Here is a 10,859-nt window from a genome sequence, read left to right as displayed (position 1 = left end):
CCACTGTCCTCAAGAGAAGCCCTCTCTAGACCAGATGGAGACAAATGGCATGCGGCCATGCAAGATGAGTTAAAGTCCCTAGCTGAAAATGGTGCATGGTCCATTGTCCCTAGATCAGAGGGAGCAAAGGTAGTACCTTGTAAATGGGTTTTCAAATTGAAGAAGGGAATAGATGGGAACCCTGATCGATATAAAGCTCGATTAGTTGCGAATGGGTTTATGCAAGCTTATGGTATCAATTATGAGGAAACTTTTGCACCTGTAGTTCGTGTTGAAACATTGATACTATTAATTGGGATAGCAGTAGAATTATCTTTGCAGATAGATCATCTTGATGTCAAAACTGCTTTCCTCAACGGGAAGTTAAATGGAACTGTATATATGGAATTGCATGATGGTGCGAAATGCAATGAATCCACAAATCGTGTGGCACATTTGCACAAAGCTTTGTATGGTCTGAAGCAATCTTCCAGGATTTGGAATGAAACTATTCATAATGTTCTGATTGAGCTAGGTTTTGTTCAGTCTAAGCACGAAGCTTGTGTTTACTTTAAGAAAGATGGTACTAGTATTTTAATTATTGCATTATATGTAGATGATTTGTTATTGTTACACAATGATAAAAAGGAAAAATATGTCATTAAAGAAAAATTAATGAAAAAATTTAAAATGCAGGATTTGGGCAGAGCAAAAATGTGCCTTGGCATGAGAATTTCTCAGAATAAATTTCATGGTAGCATCTCTTTGGATCAAAGCCATTAAATTTATGAGTTGTTAAACAGATTCGGGATGCAACATGCTAAACCAGTAAACACTCCACTTGAAGTAAATGTTAATTTGAAAAAGAATGACCCAATGATACCTAAACCTGATGTACCTTATCAATGTTTAATTGGCTCATTAATGTATCTATCTGTTTGTACACGTCCTGATATATCTTTTTCTGTAAATTATTTAAGTCAATTTAACAATTGTTTTTCCAGTGAGCACTGGAGGAGTGCTTTGAGAGTACTAAAATGTTTAAAGCACACTTCTAATGAAAAACTTGTGTTTAAGCCTACAGGCAAAAGCATTACTGGCTATGTCGATGCTGATTGGGCTGGTAATCATAATGATCGAAGGTCATGCACTGGTTTTGTATATAAATTTACTGGAGCTGCCATCACCTGGAGAAGCCAAAAGCAGACATGTGTTGCTCTTTCAAGCACTGAATCCGAGTATGTAGCGTTCTCCGAGGGATCTCGAGAAGCTGTATACCTTAGATACCTAATGTCGGAGTTGTTAGATGTTGTGGAAACTGTAAAAATTTATTGTGACAATCAAAGTGCTATCAAATTGTGCCAAAACCCAGTGTTTCATGCAAGGACAAAACATATTGATGTTCGATATCATTTTACTAGGGAATTAAATGAGAAAAATGTAGTGAATGTGGAGTACCTACAAACTGATCTAATGGTGGCAGATATTATGACTAAAAGTCTATGCAAGGTTAAACATTCAAAACTAAAAGACTGTTTGGGACTGTCTTGATTTCTTGTTTTGCATAAATTGTTACTTAATTCATTGCCAATGTCCCTAGAGTGAGAGGGAGTGTTGAGTTTACACTCCAGTGGCATTTCGTTCTTCTTTTGTCATGTATCATTCTCTCGTGTACTGCTGTGCACTTCAAGCCTTATTCTCTGTTCCTGTCTGTCGTCCGAGCAATAAAGACGTGTGTGTTCCACTCGACGTTTGCCTCGTTCTTTCAACACTTTCAAGAAAGCTCACCCCAATCTCGGAGACTCTGCAGCCATTGCTAAAAAACTGTTTTTCTCGTTGGAAGGAAGATTCTCATCGCAACCTGGCTATAAAGGTCTATATGTGAACTTCATGCAAGATTATTTAGATTCAAGGCATATGACTCCATGCACCTACAACACGCTTAACTTCTCTCATTACTTCATTCCTCATCATGGAGTATTAAAAAACTTGACCCTACCAAAAACCTGCGAGTCGTTTTTGACGCTAGTTCTCGCACTTCCAACAATGTCTCATTGAATGATATTTTGCTATCAGGACCGAAGTTGTAAAAAAGCATTTAATATGTGATTTTACATTTTAGACGGCACGCAATAGTATTCTCATGTGATATCACCCAGATGTTCCGCAACATCATGCTGCATCCAGATTACCAGCTATTCCAACTAATTTATTGGAGATGGCAGCCATCTGAACAACTGTACAAACTAACAACAGTAACGTACGGAATGACATGTTCGCCCTTTCTTGCAATTCGAACTCTTCGACAATTAGCCCATGATGAACGGGAAAATTTTCCTCGTGCTGCTGAAGTGCTCCTAAAGCAGACTTTTGTCGACGACATAATAACTGGCTCGGATACGTTGGAAGGAGCTCTCAATCTAAAAGATGAACTGAGCAAGCTACTTCGCCTTGGAGGTTTTACGCTGCACAAATGGTGTAGTAACTCACCCCGTCTGCTGGAGTCAACCAATTCACCACATTACTTTCCCAATCCTCTCCGTTCCAGTTCTATCCAACTTCATGGAATATTAGGACTGCAATGGGACCCAAATGAAGATGTTTTCTCGTACAAAGTAGAAGTTGCCCAAACTCAATTCACTATGAGGGCAGTCCTGTCATCCATCGCGAAATTGTACGACCCCTGTGGATTAATAGCGCCAGTTGCATTCTGGGTCATTTATGCAGATGATTTGGACTTTAGGATTAGCGTGGGATGATCAATTGCCTTCAGAGATTATTAATAGATGGAAGCAATTTTTAAATGATTTGCCTAATATTGCAAACATAAGGTTACAGCGACAGCTTCTCATCGCTCATCCAGTATCCATTCAACTTCATGGGTTTTCTGATGCATCTCAACAGTGCTGTAATCTACGTTCGCAGTATAGATGGAAGTAATGCAATAAAATCATCAATTAATTTTTAATGCCAAAACCACAGTTTCCCCACTAAAGCGCATTTCCTTGCCTCGCTTAGAGCTACGTGGAGCACATCTTTTAGCAAAATTATTAAATTATTCTTCGCTTCAACTTTCTCCTCACATTAATATTGAAAGTACAACAGCATAGTGTGATTCTACAATTGTGTTAAGCTGGATTCAAACGCCTTCTTACCGCCAGAAGACATACGTCGCTAACCGTGTAAGTCAAATACAAGAATGGATACTTTCTCATTTATGGAACCATATTGCCTCTGACCAAAACCCAGTGGATTTGGCATCCCGAAGACTCTCACCATTTATTGATAAAGATGGGTTACTTAGAACTGGGGGAAAAGAAACTGTTACGTTGGAGGAATTAATCACGCTTTCAAGAAAGGTGGAAGCAATGCTTAACTCGCGCCCCTTGACACCGCTGTCTACTGACCCCTTTTTTGGCTTTTTGGTTTTGGCTTTCCTTTCCCGTCACAAATTCCAAATCGTCTCTGTTTTACCTATATCCAACTTGTTTCTCCCGCGTGCTTCAATTTTTATTAGAGTTTAATATGAGCGAAGAACTCAGAAAACTAATCCATAAACGAGGTTTAATTAAATCAAGGCTAACCCGTTTTAAGCTATATTTATAGACGATCTTTCTCAAGATCGATCGGAATATTCACTATCAAGCCGCTTATAAAAGTTACGCGATTGCTGGTCGGAGTTTGATTCTATTCAAACGGAAATAGAAATTAGCACAGCCGAGTCGAAAACCCAACCTGAAGTCCCTTCTGAGAGGGAATTGTTCGAAGAGGGATATTTCGACTTAGAAACCCGATTTTCACAGCAGCTAAAAACGGGAAATGCCGCTTCCGCTTACCCTCACGCCATCGAAAATACTTCGGTGGCCGGAATTCAGTTACCAGTGTTGAATATACCCACGTTCGGAGGCGCATATGAAGATTGGCTGCCATTTCATGACACCTTAGATTCACTAATTCACAGCAACGCCTCACTTTCTTCGATTCAAAAACTTCACTATCTTAAGTCATCCTTAAAGGGCAAAGCTTCTCGGCTATTAGATAGTTTGGAAATTTCTGCTACAAACTACGAAGTCGCTTGGAATTTATTAAAGGAACGTTTTGAAAACAAAAGAATTATCATCAATAAGCATATACAAAGTATGTTTAATTTAACGCCTGTAGGAAAGGAATAATTTTCAGCATTAAGACGTCTCTTGGATGACGCTTTGAAGCATGTTCGAGCCCTGAAGACGTTGGGGCAATAAACTGATCACTGGGATACATAGCTAATTCACGTAATTTCTCAAAAATTGGAAACACTGATTAAGCGCTCGTGGGAATTAACATTAACTTCGACAGAGCCTCATGTTTTTGAAGATTTGGTTTCATTTTTGTCCCAACGGTGCAAGATGTTGGAATCATCGGATAGTGTTCAATCATTTCAATCAAAACCTCAGTCGGGCGAAATACCGATCAAGCGCACTATTAATAATCGTCCGCTGGGGGAGTATTCACGTAAATATTCCGTGAATATTTCAACATTGCCTTCTACTTGTCCATTTTGTGAGAAGGCTCATCAACTATTCCAGTGCATTTCATTCAACAAATTAACAATCTCAGAAAGAATAAATAAATGTAAACAATTGAAGTTATGCATGAACTGCTTACGCCGAGGGCACTTAACTATCAACGGTAAATCTGCTTCATGCAAGAAATGTGGGAAAAAACACAACACTTTATTACATTTGGACCAATACGATCGCCAATCATCCCCATCGGTGCCTCAATCTCAATCAAGTAACGATTGTTGTCTTCACAATACAACTTCCGTCAAGCAAATTATTTTGGCCACTGCCATAATTAACATTGTGGACTCAAGAGGAAGGCCACATCCATGCCGAGCATTGTTGGATTCTGGATCCCAATCTAACTTCATAACGGAATCACTTTCGAAATCGTTGCGACTTACTAAGAAAATGTCTCATAAGGCTATTCTGGGGATTAATCAGAATATCTCGCAGGCCTCTCACACTGTTCGGACGAACATTAATTCAAGATTTAATGCCTTCTCCACTGAACTCGATTTTTTTGTCTTGCCAAAAATCACCGAAGATTTGCCTTCGACAAGATTAAATTGGTCTTCTTTCCATGTTCCAAAGAACATTCAACTAGCTGATCCGCATTTTTATCGACCAAATAAAATAGATGTCCTTCTTGGTGCCGAAATATTCTGGCGTCTTATATGTGTAGGGCAAATACGAATTTCAAATAATCTACCCATCCTCCAGAAGACTATTTTGGGTTGGGTAGTGTCCGGTAAGGCAACAAGCGAGACTTATTCACGCGACGCTTCACAATCTTCTCATTGCCATCTCACTACTCTCAAGGACAACTTAGAAGACTTAATGAAAAGGTTCTGGGAAATAGAGCAAGTCAACAACAGGGAAAGATTACTATCGGAAGAAGAAGAAGCTTGTGAAGATCATTTCAAACTCCACGTTCGTCGGGACTCGAGCGGAAGATTTACCGTTAGACTTCCCTTTCTCCATGACCCAAGCGTTTTGGGCTATTCCCGGGAGAATGCAATTCATCGGTTTGAAGGATTAGAAAAGAGATTCGCGAATAATCCACAACTCAGGAATGAATATCACAACTTCATTAATGAATCCTTAGAATTGGATCATATGGAAGTTTCACCTGATGATAATTTAGATGCATATGAACCAGCATTTTATTTACCACACCACCCGGTCCTAAAGCCATGCAGCAGCACAACAAAACTTCGTGTCGTATTTGACGGTTCCACCAAAGGTTCAACTGGCATTTCCTTGAACAATATCCTGATGGTTGGCGCTATTTCTCAACGCGATTTGTTTTCGATTCTACTCTCCTTCAGATCTTATGCATTTGTGTTCACCGCAGATATCCAGAAAATGTATCGCCAAATTCTGCTACAACCACCTGATACCAACATGCAACTCATATTATGGAGGGATTCCCCGAGGGATAAATTGAAGACTTATCGTTTAAGAACTGTTACATATGGATTATCTTCCTCCTCCTTCTTAGCACCAAGATGTCTTTTGCAGTTAGCGATTGATGAAGGAGCGGAGTTCCCCGGTGCTGCAGCTGCATTGAACAAGGACTGCTACATGGATGACATTATGACTGGAGCCAATACTATTGAAGAAGCATTGAGTATCCAACGAGAATTGAAGGACTTGCTCGCGCGTGCCGGATTTCAACTACACAAGTGGTGCGCTTATCATCCTAGACTGCTCCAAGAGAACCAGATGAATGATCGAGAATTCCATTACAAATTTCCAGACGAGGCAGAAAACACTGTGAAAGCATTAGGCTTATTATGGCAACCAGAAATGGATTATTTCCTGTTTATATGTTCTCCCACGGATGATTTTCATGTAACTAAACGTTCTTTTTGTCCGTAACTTCTAGTTTATTCGATCCTTTAGGTCTCGTAGGACCTGTGATCGTGAAAGCCAAGATAATCATGCAAAAATTTTGGCAACTAAATGTCGACTGGGATGAATCCATTCCAGCTGAAATTCACACACAGTGGCGTGAATTTCATGGACAGCTTCCAGACATCAAGAAAATCCAAATACCTAGAGTCGTAACCCCAGGGGAAGAGTCAACTGAGTTGCAGATGCACAGATTTTGCGACGCTTCTGAGGTTGCATACGGTGCCTGTGTTTACGTTCGTTCAATGAATGACAAGGGAAAGATAAAGGTTGAATTGCTGTGCGCAAAATACCGTATAGCTCCTTTAAAGAAAATTACCATCCCTCATTTAGAACTGTGTGCCGCATTAATGCTTGCGCAACTAGCCACTAAGATCATCAGTTACCTCAAATGTCATCATACTTTTTTTTGGACCGATTAGAAAATCGTGCTGGCTTGGATATCTTCTCCACCTAATAATTGGAAAACCTTTGTTGCCAATAGGGTTGCGGAAATTCAGAAGCTTACGAATAACATGGTGTGGGGTCATGTTTCCTCATCAGAAAATCCTGCATCTAACATCTATAGTGACAACGCCGTGAACTTCGTGGGAGCCAGGAATCACCTAGCAGAATTACGTAGATTGTTCCGGTCTGACAAACATCAACAAGTAGTCTCAAAATTCTTAGCAGAGGAAAACGTGGAATGGCACTTCATTCCACCCCACTCTCCTCATTTTGGAGGTCTTTGGGAAGCGGGAGTGAAAGCCACTAAACGCCATCTATTGAGGATCGTCGGAAACGCCGGCCTCACCTACGAAGAGTTAAATACTCTAGTAATACAAGTTGAAGCATGCGTAAATTCTCGCCCTCTTACCCCTATGTCAAACGATCCAAACGACCTAATACCCCTCACTCCTGGCCATTTTTTAAACGGTCAACCCTTGACCTTGATGCCGGAACCAAACTTGATTCTTCTACAACTAAACAGCTTATCCCGATGGCAGCACGTTCAGCAGCTCCTGCAATCCTTCTGGAAAAGGTAGTCCACTGAGTATCTGTCCAGCCTGCAGCAGAGGTTCAAACGGTGGTTTAGATCCGGAAACCTACGAGAAGGGACGCTGGTTCTTCTTCAGGATGAAAATCAACCCCCCCTGAAGTGGAAGATGGGAAGGATAGCCGAACTGCACCCTGGAAAGGATGGCTTATGCAGAGTAGCGACCGTTAAAACTTCCAGTGGTTTACTAAAAAGATCTATAAATAAACTCTGTATATTGCCCATTAATTATTAGAAGTTGACATTTTACTTAAAATCAATTTTTTTTCTTCTCCTTTCATATTTCTTTTCTTTCATTTGTGTATTCATTGAAAGCTGGACCTTTCAACGTGGGCGGCATGCTTGAACCGCGCGGGTGACGCCGTTTTTCGCCTGTTTTCCCATAAATGCCGTTCGGCGTCGCCGCTGCTCCTGCCCGAATGCTCGGCGCATGCGTTCCGGTGCTGTGTTTGGTACGCGACTGCTGGCCGTCGCCTCGTCCACTTTGCAACGAGACTCAACCCAGAAAGGCAGACTGTTGGAGACCATCCAGGCGGCCAAACGCAAAATTGTATTTCAAAAGAGCGTCAGAATAAACCCAATAGCAAAATTAAGCCAGGGATTTAATTTATTTTAGTTCCTGCAGAAACATGATCCTTGCAAGCTCTTCCAAAAGAAGATTCAACAGATATTCCTCAAAATCAGCTCTCTCAATGGCAGATGATACAGAGCATATCTCAACGCATATGGAAGCGCTGGCATCAAGAATATCTGCGCACCCTCCAGCAACGATCGAAGTGGACTCTACGAGGAAGTGGATTAAAGGATGGAGACCTGGTGCTGGTGCATAACCCTCATGCATCTCCCCTCCAATGGTGTCTTACCCTTGTCCCCAAAACCCATCCAGGGAAGGACGGCGTCGTTCGCGTCGTGCAGCTACGAACGCAGGAAGGTACCTTTTCCCGCCCAGCCACAAAAATGTTCCCTACCTCAATTAAATTAAGCTCAATTTCTCTTTTTAGGTATTTTTTATTGGTCCTAGTGGATCAAGGGGTCGGTATGTTCCGTAAACAGAGGTATATTTAGTTCTTGTAACTGCCACCGGAGGGCGTTTTTGTATTACGATGTTCAGCTGTGTGTGTGTGTGCTTACGACGAGTAGTCGTATTTCTCGAAGTCAGTTGAGTCAGTGAGGCAGTCAGCGAGTGGAACTCATGGTGAAACCGTGAAAGGGTGTTGGTGCCATCAGCTGCCCCGACCACTCCCCCGTCCCCCCAAGTGTGCAAACGTGTTGGCCAAACGACAGACAGGAGGATCTGCTGACTGACTGATGGGTGAAGTTGCCCGAACTATTGTACTGATTTGTGAAAGTCATTATTATTCATTGCTTTCTTGATATTGTTGAGAATATATGTATTTTATGAACGTTTAAAAACTGTCTTTCCCTAGTCCTTCGGGTGATAGTTGAAGAAACATCGTTCCTTTTGTCCCGCGACATTTTCATTATGCAAAAAAGGGCTATTAGGATTGTTTCTGGTGCTAACTCAGTGAAAACTTTCCTCTTATTTCTCTTATCCTGTCACGTCAATCAGTATATATATGGATTAAATGAACCAGTGAGTTATGTTGCCAGGGATCGGTGGTACTTTTTTCCGTTTGAGATTTTAAACCACGTACATGAGTGAGATTGATAAGGATGGCATTACGCTCCTCCGTACAATTTCCGTCAGCCTCAGATTTTTCCCCGTATTTTTTTCAGTGAGTTAAGGAATACATTAGTAGGGAGAAAATGAAAATATGAGCCCACTTCAAGGTCACCTTCGCGTAGCAACTGTGAGGAGAGGCGTCTCGCTGCACAAGCCCCTCCCCTCCACCAACATTCGAGCGACATTACGTCATTCAAAAACGTGAATTGCAATAACCGGTCGGCATTGCATCACCCTGCTGGTATCCCGCACACGTGTCTCCCGCACACGTGTCTCCCCCACCCTTCGCTAGGTATTTCCTGGAGACGCGATATCCCCCCGACATTGCATCACCCAACACGTGCGGTTGCAACGTGACTCCTCCCACTCCCGCATATAAATGACTCCCGAATGATTATCAGCTCATTCAACGTTACCATTGCCTCCAGAACTGTCGCTGAGCTGCAAAGAGATCCGAAGCCTCCCTGGAGCACACCAATCTCCGGGTGGAGAAGCAGCCAGGTCCGAATACTTGCATCGTAAACATCCCTCATCGAGGCAAAGATTTTGTGCTCTCGGTACCTTTTAAGGCAGTTTACTACTGTGTATTCCGGCACCAGAGAAAAACATTTGAAGTGGTAGGACAGAAGGTGACTTTCTCCGGCTTCTCGAATGAGAATGGGGTGGAGGAGAAATTTAATATAACTACTCAGGATGACATCACCGATCCGGAAAAGCGACGCCTCGCGGAAAAGCAGCACCCAATCATCTGGTGTGATGCGTACGAATGCATCCGGCCTCGAGTCTACGCAAAAGGAGGAGGAGGAATTAAAAGTGATTGTATTGATGGTCCAAAACCTGTCCATCACCTGACCATAGACGATGGTCCAAAACCTGACCATAGACGATGTGGATTATGGTATCACAGATGCTACTAAAGGTATCCGTCTGAGAGTGATAAAGTTTATACTCAAAATTGAAGATGTGTACATTTATTTACAATAAAAAATGTGGCCGATCTCACGGGACGCACTTTCATCTCTCTCGAAAAAGAGTTAAACTGTCCCCCTCCCGAAAAATTTTATTTCCTTGTATTTTCCTGCCTCAATCCTTGTCACAAGTTGCGTTATAGTACCTGTGCATTGAGAGATGCACATTCATTAGCGCAATGGTTTCAATACAACCGCCTAAAGACGGAAGTCGATCCATGTTCTGATGAATGTTCCCCCACCCCTCCTTCGTCATCATCCTCTAAATAAGGACAATAACGTCACCATACATCAGTCGTTATGCAGACGTCGGAGACCTCGGATCTACATCGTCCAACGGTGAAGAGAAAGACCCGCTGAACATCCCATTCATACTTCATTCCACAACTTTAAGAATGTAGTACTTCAAACGGTGTACTACTTGAAAAGTGCAAAAACTAAGAGTGAGTGCATTGGATAAGATCCCAGCAGTGAATTTGAATCAGTCGTGCAATTTTATCAAGTTGGAAAAAAGTGTAATTGTTTCACAAAGCGAGTGGAAAAATATCTTGAACTGTGAAAAGGACGTGGATTTGTTCTTTTACAAAGGAGAAAAGCATTTTTTAACTTCCTGTTTGTCTTATGCAAATTACTTTGGGAAGACGTATTTGGTTGTTAAAAAGACTTTTAACTTAAAGGAAGATGAGTGGTTTGCATTTGTGAAACTCTTCAAGCTGATAGATCTTTTCCTC

This window comes from Ischnura elegans, chromosome X (genome assembly GCF_921293095.1).
Source record: "Ischnura elegans chromosome X, ioIscEleg1.1, whole genome shotgun sequence".
NCBI lineage: Eukaryota > Metazoa > Arthropoda > Insecta > Odonata > Coenagrionidae > Ischnura > Ischnura elegans.
Note: the sequence above shows the minus strand (reverse complement) of the source record.